We start from the raw sequence: 23,677 nt of genomic DNA, 5'->3' as shown, positions 1-23,677 counted from the left end.
AGCTAGAGAACAGATTTTTTTGTAAATATTGAGAAAGGTTTAGTAACTCATTATGGAAAAGGATTCTCGCTTGCATGTTTCTTTGGATAAAAGCTCCTGCTAAATAAAGTAAATGGAAATAAAACAGAAATTATGCATATTATGCATAAAAAGAGGATCATTTTGAACCTTTTTAGCCTAGAAGGGGTCGACCTGAGGTGATGCACATGAGATCGTTATGGTTTCCGCTCTTAATTCTGCACATCCCTTTAAAAAAAAATTTCTGTCCCCTTTCGTCATATGTGATGACCTCTCTGGGTGTCCATTCTTTGCGAATGTCCCCCGAATGCTCATAAAAACTGCCATTTCTGATAACCTTAACATTGATTCAGTCCTTTATTGCAATGCCATGGCTGATATTAACATATATTTAATTAACTTGTAAAATCCTATTCAAATCAGTTTGATTAAATTAAATTGATTGTGTAGCCTTAGGTATGCGCATTGCAAATGAGTAACGTAAAGAAAAGAAATCGTGTTAAAATGATTATCATCAGTGATCTGAGTAAGACGTCTTAGTACTGAAAACATGCTCAGGTGTACTCGAGTAGAGGAGGTCAAGTGGGGAGTGATCTTGAAGATACTACACCGCTGCCTTCAATTTCGACGTGATGTTAGACTGCTCCTCAGTCTTCAAGCGGCCTAAACGTAACATCTGCAAGTTCACATGAGGAAGCGTCCTAATAAAATCTCCAGACAAACAGGCCTGATGTGCATGTCCATGTCCAGGTGTGTAGATTTCAGATTTTGTCAAGAAGGGTCAGAGTAAGATTCCTCAAACCATTGAGTATAATTTCCCTTCTGATGAATTTCTGTCCAAATTCCTATATTTTTGTCCAATTCCAACTCTCTCTCTCTCTCTCTGTCTCTCTTTCAATAGCTGGGCTGAGGAAAAGGATCAGAGTTCAAACATCTATCACAAAGGAGTGAATTCATGCCAGTGGAAGTAGGGTAAATCCATTCTTAGGCTTGGCCAGCCAGTGTGAAAGCTGTTTGGAAAGGGGTAATATGTGTTCTGAGTGTTTAGTGTTCCTTGTGATAGCTTCAGGGACGGGGAAGCTATTGTTAAAGTGGGTCTTGAGCGTACTGCAAGGAAGGTCTAATTGCTGCCTGGTAAAAAGGCTATTTAAAGTGACTTTTCCTATAATATCATGCCTGATTTTGATATTAATTCGATGTAGTTAACTAAAGGCAGTGTAAAGTAATATTATTATTCATTTTTAAAAGATTATTTACACTGTTTAATTAATCAAATTTTGTATAGATTTTCAAAACATGCTGAAGAGGTCACGATTTAGCTTGTTTAATTCCAGTGCCTTTGGTTTGTCTGTGGCTAGTGAACGGTCGTCCTTTGGGAGCAAATAAAACCTTAGCAATCCTGCCTCTGTGCGGGGAATGCTAGCCTGCTGTGAGTTTTGATCTTCAGGTGCCACATTAGACAGAAGTCTAGACCCAATGTGGTTTTCTGAAGTCCTGTGACACTCATTGGGCCAGTAGTGGTGTTGACCTCAATAATCTGGACAAATTCTCATTCAGGACCTCTCAGAAACATCCATCCATCCATCCATCCAGCCATTTTCTGTAACCACTTGTCCGATTCAGCATGAGACACCAACCCATCACAGGAGAAACTTGTACACCATTCACACTTGCTGGCAGTTTTGCAACTCCAGTCAACCTCAGCATGTTTTTGGACTGCGGGGGGAAACCGGAGTACCCGGAGGAAACCTCATGACGACACGGGGAGAACATGCAAACTCCACGCACAGAATCAGAAACAGAATATTATAATAGGAGAAAGAGTTTACCCCAGAAAACTTATGTGGAGTCAGGGTTCAGGTGTAACCATTCTCTACAATGATGCAGAGCACTTTTTAATATAATCTATCATCATGGAGTGGAGAGCAGCTTAATTGCATGAAGTTCTGTCTCCACCAAATGCATGGCATTCATGCAAAGCGACGCTGACTCTCTCTGCTCAGCCAGAAGTTAATTCATGGTCCCTGATAAAAGTGCTAACCTCCTTTGTTGGCGGTTCTGAGAGCATCCAAAACGGGACAGAGGCTGGGAGTGCTGCCAGAACTGGGTTCAGGCACAGGTCTGCGTCGCTCGGGTCCGAAGAGACCGGTCGGTGGGTGGCTTGAGCGGAGCCCCCCCTACGTGTAGGTGGGGGTCGGTGCAGGCTGGCTAAGCTGTGAAGTCTGTCCTTCACAGCAGCGGCTCCCGGTGGGATGGCGCAGCAGGTGCGGATCCAAAGAGGAGCTGCGTCCTTCACTGTGTCACTTCCTTTGGGGACTTTTTTGTCCTTTTAAAGTTATGGAAACTTTTTTTTTTTGTTCTACTGTGCATCCTACTAGAGTTTTATAGGAAATATTCTGATAGCAACAGTTAAACAGGGGAGAGTGTGTGACCACCCAGACTAAGCCTCTGTGTCTGTGATCAGAAGGTCACTGGTTTGAGTCCCTGCCTCGGCAAAATAGTCACAGTTCTGTTTGGCCCTTGAGCAAGGCCTTTAACCCCCCCCCCCCCACACACACACACACACACACACACACACACCACACACACATTCCCAGAATGTTCTAGAGCTTCCAGATAAATAGCTCAGACCCCTAGCTTCCCTCTGAACTGTGTGTGTGTATAATTTGTATCTCAGAGGGAGGGGCATCAGATCCCAGCTAATGGTGGACCTGACTAACCAGGGCCTTGTCTGGATGGGGAGGGCTCCAAAAACCTTAGAAATAACTTGGTTTTGGTTTCTAATTTTAAAACCTTCTGTTATTATAAAACATAATAACTAATATGATAAGCTCTGAAACTAAAATCAGGATTTTAGAAACGCAGTTCAAACAGTACATACACTGCAGGAACGTACGTTAGTTTGCGGTGGTGGAGGAAGGGGAAGTGTGCCGGTTCCAAAATGTTGTGCTACGCCCCTGATCAGAGGACAGCAAGATGGGACATGCAAAAAAAAAACAAATAGCAAATAGAGCAAGATTTCATTTTCATGTGAAATTCTTCTGATACACAGGGTACCCTTGAACTCATTTATCAGCTAAAGACGCGTGTGTATACATACTGTACACTCTCCATAGATTGTATTGTGTTGGATCATTCTGGTATTTCGGAATAAGTTTCAGCTTGTCCTCTGGCTCCCAGTCGCCAATTGATCGGCAGTTTGAGGCACGGAATGGAAGAAAAATGATCCACACCTATGTAAAATTGCAGTATTGATAAATAATTGAACATGTACAAGCAACCTTGAGCCAGACGGTTGACCCTGAATGTATCTGTAACTGTGTAAGTGTAACTGAAAATGGACAGCTAGATTTCAAGTTTCTCGTTTTACTAAGATAACAGGGTCATCTCAGTTTTCAGCGTCTGACTGGGCTCTTGTTCAGATTATAGAAATGTCACTCTTACATCACAGGACCCCATCACCTACTGTACACAATTTTTTTCCCCGAGTTCCTCTGGCCAGGAAGATAATTTATTCCCTCAGACATTAACATCTTAAATGCTTTAAAATAAGTATTCTTATTGGCTTTGTGGTTTATATTGGTTTGGCTTATTACTTGTTGTTGTCTGGTGTGTTATGTATGAGCCATGCCTCACCGGTCCTACTAAAACAGCCCTCAGTCTTCCATGCATTTTCTGTAGCAGCCTGTGTTTCGGGTTCGAGGGCCTATCCCGGAAGCTACAGGCAAAAGATGGGCCTCAACCAACCCGTATTGAAAAAGAAAATTCAGTGTCCTTTTTTTGAACCAATACCAGACCGGGGTTTCGCCGATATTTTTGTATCCATCCATCCATCCGTTGATTTTCTGAAACTGTTTCCTGTGGGGGGGTCCGGAGTCTATCCCAGAGGCTACAGGCACAAGGCAGCGAACAACACAAGGGCACCAGCTCAGCACAGATATTGTTGCATGTGAACTGAAATACAATATAATCCAAAAGCAAGCACCCCCCCTCGGTCACCAACTAGTTGGGGGCCCTATGGGCATGGCCAGGGGCCTCTGACTATGGTAATGCACTTCTGGCTCTGTCTAACAGCAATTTCTCTTACTTTGTAATACACAGTAGAGTTTTCTTGAATCTTATTTAGATTCACAGAACCGTGAGTCACCTTCCTGTCTTCCAAAGTGAGTCTTGTAGTTGACATGTTCGCCGGTTGGATCCTTGAAACACTCTCAGAAATAAAGGGTGCAGCTGGTACAGTTTTGTTCCCCAAGGTATAAACTCCATTAGTGTCCCCCAATTATACAGACATGTTCCTCAGAGTCCATTTCTGTGCCTTAAAAGGTATACTTACCTACAGCTATAAGGTATAATTGACGGACCCTTGAGGGTACAGCTGCAGTGACAAGCAAAGGTACAAATTGGTACTATTTTTTGGCAGTGTACAATGACCGGTATATTTCCTGAAATCAGTCCTGTATTATTGAATTAAGGCACCCATTCTTTGGGTTTTGAATGTAAACGAGGAGACACGCTTCCGGCATGTTCACCCCCCCCCCCCCCCCCATGTGCTGTACGACCGCCCATATCCAGAACCAGCCCGAAAAATGTAAAGTTACCATTCAGTTCTATCCATGCTGTGGAAACATGTCAAGATCTCTCTCACGCCAGGCTTTGTTTTTGTTGATTTACATCCAGTGGGAAGAAGACAGGAATGACGTCTAAGATGTGCCTGTGTTTGGTTAGAAGCTCGCAGCCACTGCAGTCTCTGGATGACTTCATTAAAGTCTCATGTCACAGCAGTTATTGATGGACTGGGGCAGTGCAGGAGAGTTTGGTAAATCTATAGTGTAAGAGGCCATTTTCAGTTTAAAAGGACATTTTCAGATATAACCTGGTTACACATCTTTGTACTGCTAAGCCTATTTACCTGATTATTGACTCATCTATGGCTGCATGTGATTCACAATTAATATAAATAAAGGCAGCCTGTGAGTGCATTCAAATAGGGAACGATAAATTATTGCAGTTACACAGTAAAACAGCCTCGCGTGTGAGAGATCTTGACATGCACCTCTATGACAGTGGTAAATTCCCAGTCAAGCTTCCGCAGCATAGATAGAACTGAATGGTAACTTTACATTTGTTGTCATACGCGGGGTGGGGCAGGGTGGGGGGGGGGGGCGAAAAGCTGCCCTGTGGCCCCCCGTCTTTTACGGTGGGCCTTTTATTAACTGCCCTTTATACCTCCAAAGGCACGGGATCAAAAACTCAGTCACCTCCGTGGGTCTGTTTTACCGCTCTACTTCCAGCTGGGGTTTTAGGTCATGGTGTTCTGGATTCTGTGTGTATATGCTGTATATATAATGTGATTTCACTGTCTTTCGGTGGGTAACATGAAACTGTTTGAATTCAAACTAAATTCCCAAATGTAGATCAAAGAAATGTTTTCATTTGAACGTCACTGCAGTAAATCTGTGAGCCATTACTTAAACCCAAGCTTAATTGTAGCGAAAATACGGAGGTTTGACATACCAGAATGTTTTCCCCTCTGCCAGTATGGCACACTTAGTATGCACATTAAGAGTAATCATCTATTTAAAACGGTATGACGTTTTAATGGCTGGTGAGTATGCTGATCTGTTATTTTTTTTTAATGATTTAAATGTCATGTTTGATGATGAAAGAGGCGTAGGGTCAGACTTGTCTACCAAAAGATATAATTCTAATTCTTGTACTAGTGCCCGATTTTACTGCTTGATGTTTTTCTCCATGCAGTTTATATCATCAATTATGAAGCTGCGTATTTAGGGATGTGGCAGCAATGATAGTACAGCTACCACTGAAATTACATTATTATGAAATCAAGTTGACAGTATCAGTGCAAAACGACACGTAAAGATCAAAGCACTGGCATGCATTCCCACTACATCACCGCATTACATTTTCTTTTTCAGGAAATGCATTTCACCTTTTTGTTTCTTGTCAACGATTCTGAGACTTTAACTGAAACCCCCCCCCCACACCGTACAGTAAAACATTTGCTGGAAACAGTGTAACGACTGAGGTGCTTCTGCTGGGGAGCATAATTCTGGTTTTTATCTGTCCCTGCTGGCAGATTTTTATAGCCTGTATTAAATTCCGTATGTCTTTCTGGGGGGGGAAAAAAAAATCTGGGTGTCTGCCAGCAAGATGCAAGATCTTCATTACTGTTGGCATTATAATAATTTACCGTTCGTTTGGTCGGTTCTAATGAGCTCGGGCTTGATCTCTGCGTCTGAGGACGAGCGTCCAATCTGAGATGAAAGAGCAGAGCAGCATAAAGTTGCACGGCCCGCAGAAGGTGCTAGAATGCCCCATGAAGGCCTCAGAGGGTTCCGAATACTGCTTTTTAAAAAAAAAAAGAAAAAAAAATATCACCACCCGTAAGGGATTCTGTTAATCAATCCTGTCACGAAAGCCGCCTTTTCCGTATTCTGAACTTTAAAGTGCTATGTTTTCTGTGTTGTGCTTAAATTTGGAAACAGTTGTCGCGCGAATGGTTGGTGAGATCTCAGACTCATTTAGATGCTTGCGTCAAGATGAATTTAGGCAGTGTTTTTGTGCTCTAGGGTCAAAGGTCGCGAGTTGAATTCCGGGCCGCTTTACTGAGCCCTTCAAACCACAAGCCCACTCCCTGTATCCTCAGAGTGACATTAACATGTGCCTTTAATACTTTCGAAGGTAACAACCCCATCAACCAAGATGGCTACTTTCAAAGAGTATTGAAAGCTTTTCTATTCCTGCCGCGATAAAGGGGATAGCGGTGATGAAATGCTAATGGGGAGTTAGAGCCAGCTAGTCCCGGCTTTGTGCTGCGCCGCGCGGAATTCCAGAGTGTTCTGTGACGAGTTCGCTGAACTGCGTTCAATTAAAGCTGTTAAGGCCTAATTGGATTAATTTAGACTGAATGGTTTCTAATCCTCCCTCCAGAGATGGCAAAGTGAGGGCCTTGATGGCAGGGGGTGAATGTGGGAGTTCGGCCCCCACCTCCTGCCTGTGTGGTCTTTCTGCCATGCGGTCTAGTGGGGGCCTTCTGGCCAAGGATAGTGCGGTCAGCCCTTATACGTGCCTGTAGGACCGCAGTGAAGACCCAGGGTGAAAGGCCAGACAAGAGTCGCTTCCAGTGTGATTATCCTGGCTTGGCCAGAGTACTAATGTAATATTAAGACTTTATTTTATATATATATATATATATATATATAAATTGTCTGAATATGAATGTTCTTGAAAAAGTTCTTAAAAACTGGGTTAGCCGTCAATTTTTTGCGAATTTTTTTACGAAAATATGCTAAGGAATAAGTGCCAATCTGTGCGCTCGATGACGTGCGAGGAATCCGGGGTCGTTAGCCGGGTTTTCTGTCGGCACGGCCCCGCCGTAGACTGGTCTCGGAGTTCCCGGCATTCCCTGAACACTAATCCTGCCCGTCTGCCGGATCGAGCCGGCTCCTTCCTGCCTGTGATCTGTCTGCCGCTTTGCCTGAAGCACGGCACGTTACGTTTCCTGTGAACTGACAGGACCGACTGGCGGACAAATCCCTGCGCTATTCAGAGTGCCCCCCCCCCCCACACACCCCACCGGGTTTCAAATGTAAATACGCATAGGGCTGGACTTGGAGATTACCTAGTCGGGGGTGTCACACTGAAGGGCTGTGCAGCACCCACACAGGAAACAGGACCCGTGTCATTACCTGCGTTTTCCAACGCATGCCAGAGACTGACGTTGGTGGCACTTGTTATTGGTGAAAACAGCCCACTCAGGCTTAGGGCCCTGGCTGAGATCAATCCACAGTGGAGGATCTAAAAAAACCCAGTCATATCTGTGTAATTCAGCCCCGCGAGAGAGTGTTGGGCAGCTGAGGGTGGGGGTGGACATATACCTAAAAGGAACGTACTTATGTAGGTAATTTTTAATCTTGTTATATAACATCCCATTTCATCACCTACCCGTTCCATGAAGATGCACGACAGCTGGCTAACGTGAAGAATGTTCTCGCCTCTTATTGGAACCCAAAGCCATCCGGGCGCCGTAGAACCCCACCTGGCATCGCCACGCAGATCGGCTGGCCGCAAACGGCTCCGGAATTATCAGCTCGATGACGTCTGACTCTCCTTGCCTAGTAAACAGGCTGACGTCTCGCATCCAGCATGCACCTCTTGGGTTCATGCAGAGAGGACTTTCACAGCCGTATTTCAAATCCCCCGCAGTATTAAATGTTGGAAAGGCGGCTGCTAACATCCTGTTCCGATTTGAATGAATAAACGGTGGACAAACCTTTTCTCTGTAATTTTGGAAAGATTTCCAGATGCCAGTTTGATTTTTCATGTAATGTCAAAAAAAAGCTGCCCCCCCCCCCAACATACACAGACACACACACACACAATAGCACAAAGTACCATTTTTTGAATGCTTGTGTGGCTGCTGTTCTGTCCCTGGGAATACAGAAGACAAACTAAAGTGTCTGAAGATGGAACCTTCAGATTTTCAGATTCAGGCCACGCAGAAGCTGACTCATTCCAGTTTCTTACTTTTCATGTAACTGTAAACTTTTCTTTTCTGGCGTTCTTACCAAGCTTTTTCTGATTTCTTTATTTACATGAGGTTTTAATGCAAACTTAGAATAGAGGTTTTTTTATGCACACTCCCTGGAATTTAAGCCCACAACCTTTGCATTACTAGCATAATGCTCTGCTGCTTGTTGAGGTATTATTACTGCTATTTAAGGGCTAAAATCCTGGTGAAAAGTACCTTAAAGTACCTTTAATTGGATTCAAGCAGGCCCACAAAGTGCTTAGGAACAGGTGAGTCCCAACTGTTCCTTCTCCAAATTGAAGAAGAGTCCTAAAACTTCTCAGGCTTTCTTTAATGTAGGCCTTGTGGGACTCTGCTTCAGATGGCACAATGGCTTCCGCGTCGCATCTTCATAATGGCTATTTCGGGATTTTGGGGGCGGCTTCAAGGGAATGCACGGGGGGCGGGGGCAGTGAACATTGCTTTCTTGTCACTAGAATGCGGAAATCTGTGATTATTAGCTAGCTAATCTGTAAAGATTGCAGCCTGCCGTTCATCTCTACATCTCGCCAAGAGGTGGCGCTGGTGGGTGTGGACTTCGGCATAAAATGAAGCATCTCTGAGCCACACTGCTGGGTTTAAGCACTCACACCGGACCTGAGTCTCGTCTGTTTGGGAGCGGTTCCGATCCATCCCGAGAATTATAGTCAGCCCACAGGACAATGACCCTCATTTAATCACAATTAATGGTGGTGATTGATGAGAGTGTGTCCTGAGCAGATGAGGGGCCGCTCAGGAATGTCAGTGAAATGCTCTACGCTGGCTTCGTTCATTTGCATATTTTAATGAATCGCCTGTAATTAAAGTGAGAAAATTGAGATGTATTTTTTTTTAAGAACTTTCTTAGTTTTAGTAACTCCGTAAAATTATAAATGATTTCAGGGGCCAAAGATGTTGGTGTTTGCAATTTTCTCATCATTAAGCATGCCCTAAGCCACGCTTTCCTGCAAAATGTTTCTCTTTTTATATAGTTACAATTCTCAATCATTGTGCGCGTTATTCTATTCTGATAATGTTCACAGGCCTTTTGACATCAACACACTTCCTACAAAACTTTTTAAAGGAGTTGCCTAACCATTAAAATTCTATAGGGAATGACTATATATTGTGTATGTACACACTGATAAGTGATTCCCATTGCCATTATCAAAATGCTTATAAGGCAAAAAAATAAATAAAAATCCCATAAACGGAAGATTCTACATTTTTATGCACTATTATGTAGAGTATAACCTCTAAGTGATTATCCCTTTAGTGAAGAAAATGTATGAAACATTGTTATAATATAAAAAACAATAGAGAAACAAATTGCCATTCTCTAACTGAGCGAGGGAAAGCATGTTTTCTGGGGCGATAAGTAATTAAAATGTGGATTTTTTTTTTCAAGGTACTTTTAAGCTGATGCTGAATAAATTGAGTAAGCTGCGTGTCTACGAATCTTTAAAGAAAGAATGAATATGTTCATATGAAGTCATTTATTCATTGTTTAGTTGTTGCTTAAATTATATTCATAGTCTTACTAAAAGAAAAATATACATCAGAACGATATAGTTTTGTTTTGTGATGGTCCTTTGCTACCTTTCCTGAGTTGATTTAATGAGGATACGCTTGATCTAACCCCTAATTCTCGCAATTTGAACCCAGCTGCAAGCTTAATTCAGGCCTGTGTCTCTACATTAACCACATTCTCTGGTCTGTAACATGGCTGCAGTACTGGAAGCCCACAGAGACGTCATAAGTCTTCATAAGACTGTCATAAGCGAGAACAAAATTGTTGTATTTAAAGAGACACTTGGAAGCACTGCGAAAATGCTTTGCATGATTCCAGTTGAATTTTTTTCTTCCCGTGTCTGTTATATGCGAGCCATTTTTATCGTCGTATGCAATAAAATTTGAAATACCTTTAAGTTGATTATTATGTAAGAAGCAGCGTCTGTGCAATGTTTATTTCACCGTGTTTATACCCAAAGCTACACTGACGTGCTTTTTGGGGATTCCTCTGATAGCCCAAAGTCCTGCGTCGAGCCTCTGGAGAGAGTTTATCCGACATCTCAAAGAGAGGTTTTAATTCTGCTGAAAAATGTGTGCTGAGCTATGAATGCTAATGCATGTTATTTTTATTTTGGGTTCCTGAATACCATCAATAACAGAGCTTTCAGCTAAATATACACTGCAGATATTTTGCTTATTAAATAATAAAATAAGGCTAACAAAACCTGAAGGATGTAAATAGGTTTGCAGTTACACTTTATTCCTCCAGGGTCTTTCATGGATCTGGTTTTTGTTGTTTTAGAAGTATGAAGTTTTCAGAGTTTCAAGCGCTCAAATCTAAACAAAGTTACTCCAAATGAGGCCAAGATTAGGCCTATCAAATTTGTTTGACTATTACGAAATGGACGTAAAATACCATATTACTCCTTTGTGCTCACCCTCCCAATCTTTCGGAGCATCATTTTGCCTTAGGACCTTGTGGATTTTGCTTGGTTGCTAATGGCTGGAATTTTCAGCATAGCTGTGATATCGAGGGCGTATGCCTTGACCAGAGACCTGTTTGCATTAGGTCCTGATTCAGAGTGTCCTGATGGTAAGGATGTGAAAATGGCGTAAGCAATCTGCCAGCTGCTCTGGCTGCCGTCACTCTTGCGATACGCGTCGGGCTGTAGGGAGATGTCTTCAGCGAAGGAGTCAGGGCTGAATCTCATCATTACTTACAAGCAGGGATGCTCACTGTGTCCCTCTGGTTTGCTGCCAGAACCACCGTTCATGTTCTAGAAAGAAGAGGAAAAAAATCGCCAGGAATGGAGGCTGGCTCCCAAATGTAGGCCGCCAGTTATTTTGTAATTTGTTCGATACGATCTAATTTCTGGAGTATGTGATAAGGACTTCACTGACTGTTCCAGGGTGCTATGGGTACTTAAATTCCAACTGTTCCTGGACCAGTATTGCGATTAATTAAATATGATATGAAGCACAAAATGGTGATGCATACTGTGGCCACCGGAATCAAAAGTCTAATTTAGAAGATGAGGGCCGTCCTTTGCACAGGAATGAGGAATGGAGTGGATTGTCACGGGCTTCCAACAAGGTGATGAAAATTTGTGTTTTCATGAGTGATTTTCCTGAACTTTATATGCTACACTAAGGCTGTCGCTTCTTACAAAATTTTAATTATGCTTAATGAGGCTTGATAGGCAAATTATGCAGGTCGAGATTGTGAGCCATCAGCTTTGTTCTTGATCAATGAGTGTCATTAAATTTGGGACTTGCCTTTTATTCTTCTTCCCCTCCCTGAAGTACGAGGTGGGATTGTGTTAACTACCATTAGTGGAGGAGTAGCAGTAATCCGTTTGGATCAAAACTTTATTTTGAGACCTAGATCTTATCCAGGATTCTTTTACTGCAAATCGTAATGGATCATAAAAAGCCTGTGGGTGGCCACATTCTTCTTGGTGCTACAAAGTTTCCATGGCGATCTAGAAGGTTCCATGGTAATCTAGAGGGTTCCATGGTAATATAATAGGTTCTGTGATAATCAAGAAGGTTATTTGGTAAATCTAGAAGGAGAGACTTGCAGGTAAGGACTTACAATAACAGCATTTGGACTTAACAAGCATCTGGATTGTATAACTAATGGTAAATTTTTTTATTTCTTAATCAATATCTTTGTAAAAAAGCTCCCTTCTCAGGCAATACTGTGCTCATATGCTTGACCCCAGAGGAGAGGGCACTGTGTGACTTTCATTTTTAAAATGACCAATTTAGGATTTTGAAGAAGCTAATACATCAAAGCTCTCATGTCTCTCTTTCTTTTGCCATGTAAATCGATCTCCTGTATTCTAAAAATATCCGGTGCTTGTTACACAATTTCTGGAACCAGATTATATTTACAGGACAATCATCCTCCTAGAGCTTCCTAATGGCCAGGTGTTATTATGTTAATAGCTGATGATGACTGATGCATTTTGGGAAATAATGAAATTAAAAATGCTGAGCATTGTGGGATGGCTCGTGTAGCTCTATGCTGGGTATATGGTACGGAAGATGGATGGGAAAAAATGTCATAGCAACCAAGATTTAATTCATGAGAACATGTTTATTGGTGCTAGAAATCTGACTTGTAGCCGGGACACTCGATATCGCCACTGTGCTTGACCAGCATTGCCGCTAATATGGCCCTAGTTTAAAATTAGCATCTATCATCATGTAAACATCTATGCTGTTTGCAGTTTGTGTTAATGGAATTTTAGTAATTATTGATGAAGAAACATGCTTGAATTCTAGGAGAGATATAGCCTATAAACAATTCTGAAGCCCTGACTTTTTCTTCTGATGATACTTAGGCTGATTCCCCACTTCTTTAAGAATGGTCCCCTTCTCACTGAGTGGAGTGCAATATTCCTGACGTTGTAAGAAAGCATCACGTTCCGGTTTCTTGTCAATCAGCTTAATGGCATAGGAGAGCAAAACAGGATATTTGGATACCAGAATATTCCCATGTATCTATATTTGTGCTTAAACAAAATGAAAATTAAGCATTGTTGTTGTTATTAATAATAATAATGATAATAATAATAATAAAAATGACCTGGAAGGGAGCAAAAACATGGACCGTTTGGGGGTCCCCAAGGACCACGGTTTAAAGTAGAGTAAGAGTAAGTACAGATGGTGTAGGTTTAGTGAGTAACTGGGAATAGTGAAGAATGAGCTGATTGTAATGGAGCAGCATATTCCCAGACCACGGGGGAGGGGGGGAGGGGTTAGCACAAGAGCAGCGGTGTATAATGGAACCATTTCAATGAACTGGCATGAAAATCGGGGGCTTTTACATTCAATTCAGTAGCTTTACTCCAATTAATTTGTCATCAGTTTAAGTAGCTGAGTTATCTACTGGAATGTTTATCAGGTGATGCTTGTTTGGGATGTATTTTGAATGTTGTTGTTTTCATTCTGAGAAAAGTGTTTCTTCTGTTTCCTAAAGCTCAGATATACTGTAGGAGGACGATGGACGCGTCACTTCATGTCCAAGCTCGTAGGCCTGTGTCTTTGGCTCTTTTTCTGAGAAGGACCACGCTGCAAATTCAACGTTCCAGCTGAAGTTCAGTACCGAAGGAGTAATGGCTTAATAATTGGAGCGTTTGGATAATTTCTGTGGTCAGGCAGGCTTTTACGGCCCCAGACATACACGGGTCATTAGATGCTCCGCCGTCTCTCTGTAGGTTTATACGGGAGCATTTAAATTACTCTGCTCAGTTTCCATAAGCAAACGACTCATTTGTTTTGCAGCACAATGAGTCTTGTGAGAACATCAGTGTTCATATAATATATAATTTATTATCTTTGATACACACTCAGACACTAAGCGTATGTAGAAAGGTTGTGGTCTTACGCTGTCCTATTGTGACATGATATTGTCCCTCTTCCTGTCACTCATTGTCCGTATGTGGCACTGCGGACCCGGGGGAATGTTATTTCATGGTACTTTATACCTGTATATGGATGGTCATGACAATTCACCCATTCGACTTGATGTTGATGTTGAAAATTGACCTATAAGGTTAGATTAAATAAGCCAGGATGTCTTGTTTTGATACTAAATAAACACATAATTTTGCGTGATTATTGTTAATGGCTTTTGAGATACAGCTGAATACCCCTTGACTTTATTTTAGCACCTATTTTACTGTTTATATGGTTCTGTGAGAAAATTGCGGATTAAATTGACTACTAATTTTGCTCCGATAGTTGAAATCTTGACTTTAATTTCAGTGTGGTTTTTGAAAGAAATAACAAAGGCATAGACTGGAAAAAGCAGTAAGACGTGTCTTTTTTTGGGTTAAAAAAATATTAAAATGTGACATTTTGGGATAGAGAAATGGTGCTGAATCTGAAGTGCTTTGGTTCGGTTTTTACACTTTCCTCCAGTCAATGTGCTTACCTGCTGGTAGACAATATTAAGAATTCCTTGGGGTTGGTGCCCTGTGTGCTGAATATTGTTGATGAGCTATTGTAAGCTATATAATATTAGTCACAAGGTAAAGTTACAGGAAATAATAGAGGAACTGTGATGGATTTTGTGAAATAATCACATTTTCTCGCAGTTCTCCATAAGCAACATCGCTTGGTTCCTTTATTCCTTTTTGAAGAGCACCATCCCATTCCAGGCAGTGCAGTTTCCTAGCCAAGAAGCTTCCAGCATGATGTTTACTGGGAGGAGGCTTTAAGGACGCTGAGGAAAGACGGTGGTTTCTACAGTTATTCTCACCCACCGTTACAGCTGGTGACTTTCCGTGTGCAGATGTGGTAGAGATGAAGCACTAAGCGAAGCTCATTTGACTAGGAGACCAACCTGAGCCTCATTTTAAATGGAAACTTGATGTGTCAGCTGGCCTCCCACACTGAGTGGAGCCCAGATTTTGTGAGCCAGACCTGGTCTTGGCACATAAAGACACTGACTGCAGGAATATCCTAAAATAGTGATGGGAATGTCACAGCGAACACATTCAATACGCTGGTCATGAGTTTCACTTGTACCTCTTTATACAGCTGGGTATTTGGGGAGGAGAGTTACACCCTGCTCAAGGGTACAATGTCAACACGCCTCAACGTAACCAGAAACCACATCCTTATTTAACTACCTCTACTCTTCACTAGGAATCCGCACCTTAGCCAGGGAGCTCAACTTAGCTTGTCAATAGCCTAGATGGTAGATGGTGTCAAAAGTCCAGATGTTCCTCCTTCACTCGACATCACCTAAGATGCTTTTTATGACCTTCCTTTGCTGTGATTAAGGCCAGAAATTAAGTTAGAAGATACTTTGTGTCCTTACTCTTATTGTGTTTTTTTTTATGTATCTTCCGTTAAGCCCACATTTCGGTAGATCACGTCTACCGAATTCCCACTTTGGGTGGAATTCGTAATCGGGTTAGAATCGCCGTGTTAATGGCCGCCTGTTTAGGATGTGCGGTCGCTTTCTCACTGTTCAGGTTTGCTCTCTGGGTGTCCTACTTTTCTCCCTCACGCCCCCAGCGATGCCCTGGGGATGTGAAGCAGCAGCAGCCAAGCTCAAAATGTTTGCTAATCAAAAAAATAATAAACTAAAGAGAGAAACATGGAAGTGAGACAAATGTGCAGATACTGGCCTCACGGTTCCTGTAGAAAATGGGGGCTGAGGGAAAATGAAGCCATTTTGTAATGCTAGCACAACTTTTTGACACTCACAAATCGAGCTAAAAACACCACTCGGCCACCCTTCAAAAGTTTTATTTTTTAAGCCTGAGAGGCCATAAACATTTAAGGTGTATTTTCCGTAAACTCACAGGGAAGATAAGAGTTTGGGGAGCATTACAAGGGAGAGTTGTTTTCAATATGCGTCTCCTATCTGCTCTTTCCCTGCATTTTTATTTGTTCGTCTGTTTCAATTGTTCACGCTATTCTGTTTGGCTGGACAATTGCACCTCACACACTTCACTGCTGAAATCATCATCATCATCATCATCATCATCATTATCATCATTATCGTCATCATGATCTCCTCAGTTTGGGCTAAAAACCTTTTCATTAAGAACATTCCAGATTGTACCTTTCCAGAAGCACTTGTGCCCATGGGCGGACTGCTTTAGTTTGTACTGTAAGTCTGTATATACTCTGGTGGTGTGTCACCGGAAGTGTTTGTATGATAGGCCTTTTCATGTGCACTGAGTGTGCTTCTGTGTTGCCGTGACACGTGTTGCAGTGGTTCACGTATCTGTTGTGAATCGTTTATGCACCAATCCAGTCCACGCTCGTTATAACATGTTTTAACAACAAACATTTATTTGGTGGTGTAGCCTCTACATAGAGTGCATGTGACAAAACAGTATTCAGCACAGGCTAACTGAGATAAATGCTTACTAAGAGCCAAAATGGATTAGGAAGAGACCACCTTGAGAAGCGGGGGTGGGGGGGTGTCTCACATCCATTTAGGTGGTCTTGTTTTAACAAATTCCCCCCCTTTCTCTTTGGATCTCTTTCGTATTGATCTCATAGCTTCTCTCAAACACAGCAGTCACATGCAGCCAAAAACGGCATTAAAAATGTTCAGGAAATCATTGAGCCGCTGTATGCATAAATATGGTGGGTGATAATAGACCGGGCTCTGGCTGCTGCTTCTGAAAGGTGGCTGCGCTCAGTACTGCCCTTGAGCAAATGTCTTGTTTATTTTGGTTAGCAGGTTGCTGCCGAAAGCACCTACATATGTCATAAGCCCCCTGTTTTCAGTGGTAGTTAAAGTACTGCGAACAATTGGCTCCTGTATATACAGACGCTTCAGAGTGAAACGCTACTTGTGAGTAAACCTGGTGTCTAGCAGCTGTTCTAATCTCCCGTTCCTCTGTCTGTGCTTCAATGTCTTCTGATCCTGACGCTCAGACTCCTGCGATCCTACAGCTCATTAGGCATTTATATACACATGAAATTATTACTGTCACGTCTGATTACATCACTTATTGGCTCTTTGAGTGACATTCACATTTTAAGCTCCGCCCAAATCTGGGCACAAATATTACCCGCATATTCATTGGATTTTGGGGTCTGACGCCCACACAGGGGTGGGGCCACAGAAGGCACTGGCCCGAACTGAACACTTATTGCCCCCTCCCCTGTCAATCACCAACTTCAAACATATGATTGGCTAATCCACAACATCCCTTCATCAGCCTCATCACATCTCAGAGCCTTTGGTGGCAGGGGTGGGGAACATTTGGGTTCATTTTCCACTGGCGACTAGACTGACCTGCCAAAGTGTTCCAAGCCTCAGAGAATCATCCATCCACAGCAAAACATGCAAAGTTAAATCTAGTAGGTGAGGCTCTATCCATAGCGTCTCCAGCCTTATTCCCTGTATTTTTGGGTAAGGCTCCTATGGTGGCTCTGAGGCAAGAGATCTGTGCCAGCAATTTGAAGGTTGCTGGTTTGAATCCTACGAATGCCAGGAGTGATCCTACTCTGTAGGGCCCTTCAGCGAGGCCCATAACCTACAGTTGCTTTATCTTGGGTATGCTGTTAACCTACATCCAGTCCTGCAAGCAGGTCTGCCAATTTTCAGGGAAAAATTTGGGGGCTGGTGGCAAGATTGGCACTCCAGCTACCAGCAGAAACTTCACACTGTTCCATTGCATCCGAACTAGTGTGGTGCTGAGGTTTGACCCACCGCACGGCTGCACTCGGGTTCTCATCCCAGAGGTGGTGGGCGTGGCAATGTGCTATATGAGCATGTGCTCCCGTGTCACTGTCACATAATGCTGCACAACCTTTTATGAAGGATTCATAACAGCATTACTGGTATTTCAGTTGATGTTAAAAATAAACATGGCGGTAGAAATAAATGACCTCTTTGCAAGCTACCTGTGACGTGAACTGCAAATAATCACTGGTTAATGGCTCATTTTGTGAGAATCCCTCTGTGATCTGGAGCTAAGATCACATCTATAGCTAATAGCCTTAAAAAAAAAAAAAGATCTTCCATAGACTTGAATCTGTCAGGTACTTCGACCGGAATGAAAGCCTTAAATGCTGCCTAGTTAACTACTGCCGACATCGACTGGCCTTCCTCTGGGGGGAACGATGGGGGTGGGGGTTAATAATGTGTACCTGATGCGGTGGGCCCCAGCTCGAATGACTCGTCAGCTTGGAGCGGGAGGGGCTGCTCATTTCTCTTTTGGCAGGGGGTGAGCACTTCGATTCTCCATTTACACCCCATAATCAACCTGTTTATCACAACATCATTGCGTAACTCGCACTGGGCCTTCCCTTAGCCTTTGCACCTCGCCGATGCCGCGGCTCTATGCGGCGTAATGATCGTATCGTTAGATGTTGCTCTAAAGGCCAGAATAATTATCCCCCCTTTCTGTGATTGGTTGATGCCCATCTTAGGGGCAAAGGTGAAATTTGGGTAAATACTGGCCAGAGTTACCCCACGTTACCTCCAACTAGGCATGCCAGATGGCTACGCTATGCTAAGCTATGCTAAGTTAGCATCCGCTTTATGGTGTGCGTGGTATTTGACTATGTTTGGAAGCATGGGGCTAATGGTTATCTTTGACCACACTTTTTAGCATGGGGCTAAAGGTTACCTTTGACCACGCTTTTTAGCATGGAGCTAATGGTTATATTTGACCACACTTTTTAGCATGGAGCTAATGAATATACCATGGCTGCTGAGTTGCCTTGATAGCAGCATCGCTGTACTCTTGAGGACGGTGTCCCACTGAGCATTAGCTACTTCATAACAAGCATCTTCGCACAATTAAGCATAAAGGCCCTGAGGAAACAACATATAGATTAAACCCCCGTGTTTAAAGTGACAGTTACTACTTAATAAACGTCCAGATTGCTACTTGAGTGAAAATGCTGCTTTTATAGTCAAGATGGAGAGAATGTGATCCTGTATGGAAATGAAATCGCATTTTTTAAACCTCAGTCGGCCACGATAAAGGGCTCGTTAGCCATTTGTTTGACCTGCCAGGCCAGGTACAGCATGGCGTGGCTGTGCGCTCAACCCCCCCCCCCCCCCCCCCCCCAGCCCCAGCATGCTGAACTGTGGGGTCTGTTCCAGGTCACCTTTTCGCCGGCCCCCACACCGGCGATCTGCCAGACGGGGGTGAGGAAAGCGGAGCGTGGGGGGGGGACTTGCGGACAGACAATGACGAGGCATCAGCCCCATCTTCCTGCTGCTTTCTCTACGCATCTGTTACTTTCATCCTCTATTCTATAAATTGCTCATTTCTCCTAATTAACCCCCCCCCCCCCCCGCCCCCATCTAACTGCCGTGGAGGAAAGTCTGACCGCAAGGCACCTCCCCAAAGAGGGAAAGCCTCGAACCCTAACCCACCTGCTCGGATTCTAACTGTCAGCTGGCAGAGAGAGAGCGAGAGAAAGGGAGGGAGCGGGTGGGTGAGGGAAGGAGGGGTGAGAGAGGCTGTGAGAGAGAGAGAGAGAGAGAGAGAGCGAGGGAGGCAGGCAGGCAGAGTCTGAGCGAGAGATTCACTCTCATTCCCACCATCTCGTCTCGGAGACACGGTGCCGGGAGGAGACCAAAAGAAGAGCGGAGGAAATAAAACAAAAAAAGGGATAAAAATCTGCACGACGTGCGCTGCCCCCCCTAAGTCACAACCCCCTGACCCCTCCCCCCCATCGCTGTCCCCGAGCTCCTTCCCAACCCGGAGCTAGGAAGTTTCACACCAGGACCGTCTTTGCCGAGGATGGGCTGAGTATCCAGGAGCAGGGGGGGATTTCGTCAAGGTGGAAAAGAGCAGGAGCAGCCGGCGTGCGTGTGCGTGTGCGTGCGCGCGGGGGTCTTTGGAGTACGCCCTCCCGGGGGCTCTGGCGAGGAGTGGACAGGCTATCGGAAGAACCGGAACCAGGAGACGACAGAAATAACATCAAAAGGAGGTGAGGGGAAGGAGGAGAGATTTAAATACCAGTGAACGGGGGGTGGGGGGCAGCAGGTCCTCGCCGAAGTGTCTGATACACTGAGGTTCGGGCTTGTCTTCAGCTGGCTTGTGGCAGCTGGGCTTATCACTGCTTTGAGGCAGCTGATCTTTTGGACTATCGGATCAGAGAGGGAGCTTTCAAGGTAAGAAGCAAACCTGCGTACTTACCAGCTCGTCTTCTGTCTCCAAATGCTGCGAGTCTTTGACAGTAATAGACAGTCACAGGACTGGCATGGGAAGAAATAGTATGGTTTTATGCTGTTTTATACTGTAAGTTCCCAATTTTTTTGTCCACCCTTATCACCTTGACGGAGTTCACGTGTGGAGTTCATTATCCTGCTGATAGATGCATACCCAGGGCTGTTGAAGGCTGGCCAGGCGAGGCTACTCTCCCAGGGCAATTTGCTGGGCTGCGATCACGCAGGGCTGATTGTCAGGGAGGTGCCGACGGCAGGGTTGCTGCCAGGAGAATGTTAGTATTCCTTTGCGTGGGTCTCGGCAGCTGGGGAGACAGAGTGTGAAGACCCGGGGTCGGAGCCCCCCCCCCCCCCACCCCCCAACCCGCCTGGGGATCCACAGCTGCGTTTACGACGCCGGTTGGTGCAGTGGGGCTGGAGGGGTCCCGTGCTGCTTCTTCATTTTTGTCTCTGTCTTTTACTTTGCATCAGATCCTATCTGAGTTGTCAGGAACCTCTTAGATAACCCAAAGCTTTCCATAGATGTGCAGTGCATTTTTTTGTTGTTATTTGGTGTGCGTGTGCTTGTGTGTGTGTGGGTGGGTGCTGGGGGGGGGGGGGGGGGCGGGGGAAGTGGCTTTGGGGGGTCGATTTCCTCTCGGGTTCTTCCCCAGACTGACGGGACCGGTTCTACATATCGCCGTGGTGAACCGAGGGAGGCTAAGCGGTGTCCTGTGAGCGGCAGTCAGCCTACGCTCACAGGCAGTACCAGTCAGGACACGCTCCTTGCTTCCCGTAGATACGTCTGAAAACACAGAGAACCGCTCAGCCGTTCCTTGTCGCCCTACAATAATTTAATGATCAGATGGCCTCTCTGGCTTGCAGCGCTAATGCCTGTTTTCCGTCGCCGGGCTAATTGCATAATGACTGGGAGAAAGCGGTCTATCCGCGCAAAGACCGAAGAGTCGACGTGAGCGATGGTCACGTTGCTGCACCTACAGTAGCCTCATTTGGTCCTGAAATGAAATCAGAGTGTGCCGGCCGGACGAGCCAGGAGTAAGGGGTGTGGACGGTCGTTGAGTGGATGAAGTAAAGACACCTCTAATGGATCTCTTTGAAGGATGTCTTCTATTGATGACTCTCACGGCAGAGTAGCTGCGGATTGTCTGTGTAATTCATCCTGGCTGCTGTTCTTGGCAAGGATTTCGGCATCCTGGGATCCGCGGTTGATTGAAGATCTGGGCACGGGAGCGTTGACAGTGCATGGCGGTGGGGCTGGACTGTGGACGCTGCCGCCCGCAACCCCCCCCCACCTGCTTGGGAGGTTTTAGTAGATGGGGCGCCCGTCGTGTGGCTTTGCGAGAGCCGCGTGGCATTCCCTTTGATGTCTCGCGGAGCCGGAATGGACTCTGGCTCGGAATCTGTGTGAAAAGGAGCAGAGGCTCCGCTCTCCGTTGGCAGAGATGCTCTTCACTCCACGTTTAAGATGACAGTCCAACTGGGATGCTGCATAATCAGCCTGATTTGTGTGCGTGTGCTTGCGTATGCATCTGAGGGGGTGGGTATAGGTTCACATATCTGTGTGCACAGGTGCCAAATCCACTATTTGGCCTCCTTTAATCCTTTCTGTGTTTTTGCCACCTTTTCACCAGAAATAAAACCTGATAAATTTGTCCAGAAACGTTATTTCATATTGTCATTTCCTCCTGACATAAAAGGACTTTCATAAATCGGCTCTTTTTCTGGAACTAACTGCAAATAGATTTAAGCCCCCCCCCCCCCCCCGCCCCTCGCGTATTAACTTGTCCTTTGTGATGTTTTAAGGGACTTGATAGAGACTTTGAAATGGTTGTTAATATATGTCCCTTAATGTATGCCTTGATACCACGCTGGAGAGTCTTCAGGAGTAGAGTCCGACCTGGCTTCAGTCAGACGCTTAACTGGAGCGACAGCCCAAACGCAGTGTAGCTTCTAAAAATATCCGCGTCTGAAACGCCCTTGTCAGTGATCCGTAGGCTTATTTGTGTGTCATGCTGTACACCCATGTAAAAGGCCGATGCTCCTTGAGGCCGAGATGTTTTCGAGGGTCATCACAGTTACCGACTAATGCGCTCGTACGAGAATAATCAGCGGCGGAATCAGCCTGCACGCGGACTCTGACGGCAAAGTACTCCCTGCCCACCTTGAAACACTCGCACACAGCAGAAACAGGCTGACTCAGAGGTGCACAGCACACATATGAACAGAAATAAAACTGCATGCATTACTGTGTAATGCAGTACTGTAAAACATGCATCATCGTAAAGCATGCTCTTCAATGGATTTTTATCTTAATCATTTTCTGGACCCCCCACTCTGCCCCCAGTGCCACAAGGTACAGCAAATACAAACAAGCAAAATAACCTGCCTGCCGGACCAAGACTTTTCCTCTATCGTATCACAGGGGGCGCTGTTCTACAATGATTCTCAGCAAGACGATCTGAGCTGGATTTACCAGACTGACTGTTGTTTTTCATTGCATCTGTTCTCAGGCTGCTGTTAATTCTTCAAGGACACTACGCCGAGGATGGGCAATAAAATTAAAAATCTTAATTTTTTACTCTCTGTTGCTTGTGAATTAAAAACGAGCTGTTTGATTTTGATCCGGCGTCATCTTTGTGCTTGAACCTCAAGGCCTCCTCTGAGTAGACATTAAAAGATCCTCTTTCAGGCCAGTCTAACGTCCAGAATCACCCGTGCCTTTTATAAGCCGGCTTTCTCGATGTACAATCAGTACGCAAACAAATATTCCCATTAACGTCCTTCTTAAAGTGCTCTGTGTCCCACTCTGCAGTATTAGATAGTGGACTGTACTGTATATAATGCAATACTGTACTCTTAGCTTCATAATATATTTAGCCGGACCATTAAAGAGAAATCAATATTTACAAAAAGCCACCTTTAATGGCTGAGTGTATCATTTGGTGATGTAAGGAGCTGGAGGGGGTTGCTTGGAAAATGCTCCAGTTTATTCAGAACCCAGCTGGGTATAGGTTTCAGTCCCTGTCGCTATTTGATGTGGTCACTGGGAAGCATGTTGTCTTTGTGTTGAAGTAGAGTTGTTTCATGGTTTTTTCCAGTGGAGTTGTTTTGCGGTTTTGGAAGCTGGGAGCAGTACTTGGTTACTGCAGGGTTCAACACTAGTGGGATCTCCCGATAGGATCTGCATCCTCTGATGTCTATCAGTCAACATGGCAACGCTAATAATTTCCCTTGGCTATCCTGGTCTCCCTAGCTGTCTTTTCTCTCTGCTGAAAAGATGCTGATTGGACTACGGACCAAAACGCTGTGGACCTGATCTTACCTCCATAGCTAAGTAGGATTTGTCTTCGATCAGTTGCTATCGGTGCTGGCCGGCTCAGGTGAAGAGTTGGGAAGAGGGGGGC

The 23,677-nt window shown here is 44.5% G+C and overlaps 1 protein-coding gene across 8 annotated transcripts in view; it reads left to right on the top strand.

Annotated features, from left to right (window-relative positions):
* Window positions 1-23,677, top strand: part of lingo2 (leucine rich repeat and Ig domain containing 2) — a 285,847-nt gene that overhangs the window by 45,040 nt on the left and 217,130 nt on the right. For 3 of the 8 annotated variants that reach the window (XM_072697742.1, XM_023822228.2, XM_023822231.2), the window contains exon 1: window positions 19,585-20,035. The exons of 1 other annotated variant lie outside the window; for it this stretch is intronic. The gene's annotated coding sequence lies outside the window, so the exon portion shown is untranslated. Of the gene's footprint in view, window positions 1-19,583; window positions 20,036-20,064; window positions 20,220-23,677 lie in introns of those variants that run through there. 4 more of the 8 variants (XM_023822230.2, XM_023822227.2, XM_023822229.2 and 1 more) reach the window with 4 other exon arrangements.

Source organism: Paramormyrops kingsleyae, chromosome 12, assembly GCF_048594095.1.
Source record: "Paramormyrops kingsleyae isolate MSU_618 chromosome 12, PKINGS_0.4, whole genome shotgun sequence".
Classification (NCBI taxonomy): domain Eukaryota; kingdom Metazoa; phylum Chordata; class Actinopteri; order Osteoglossiformes; family Mormyridae; genus Paramormyrops; species Paramormyrops kingsleyae.
Note: the sequence above shows the minus strand (reverse complement) of the source record. Positions and strands in the feature narration are given on the sequence as shown.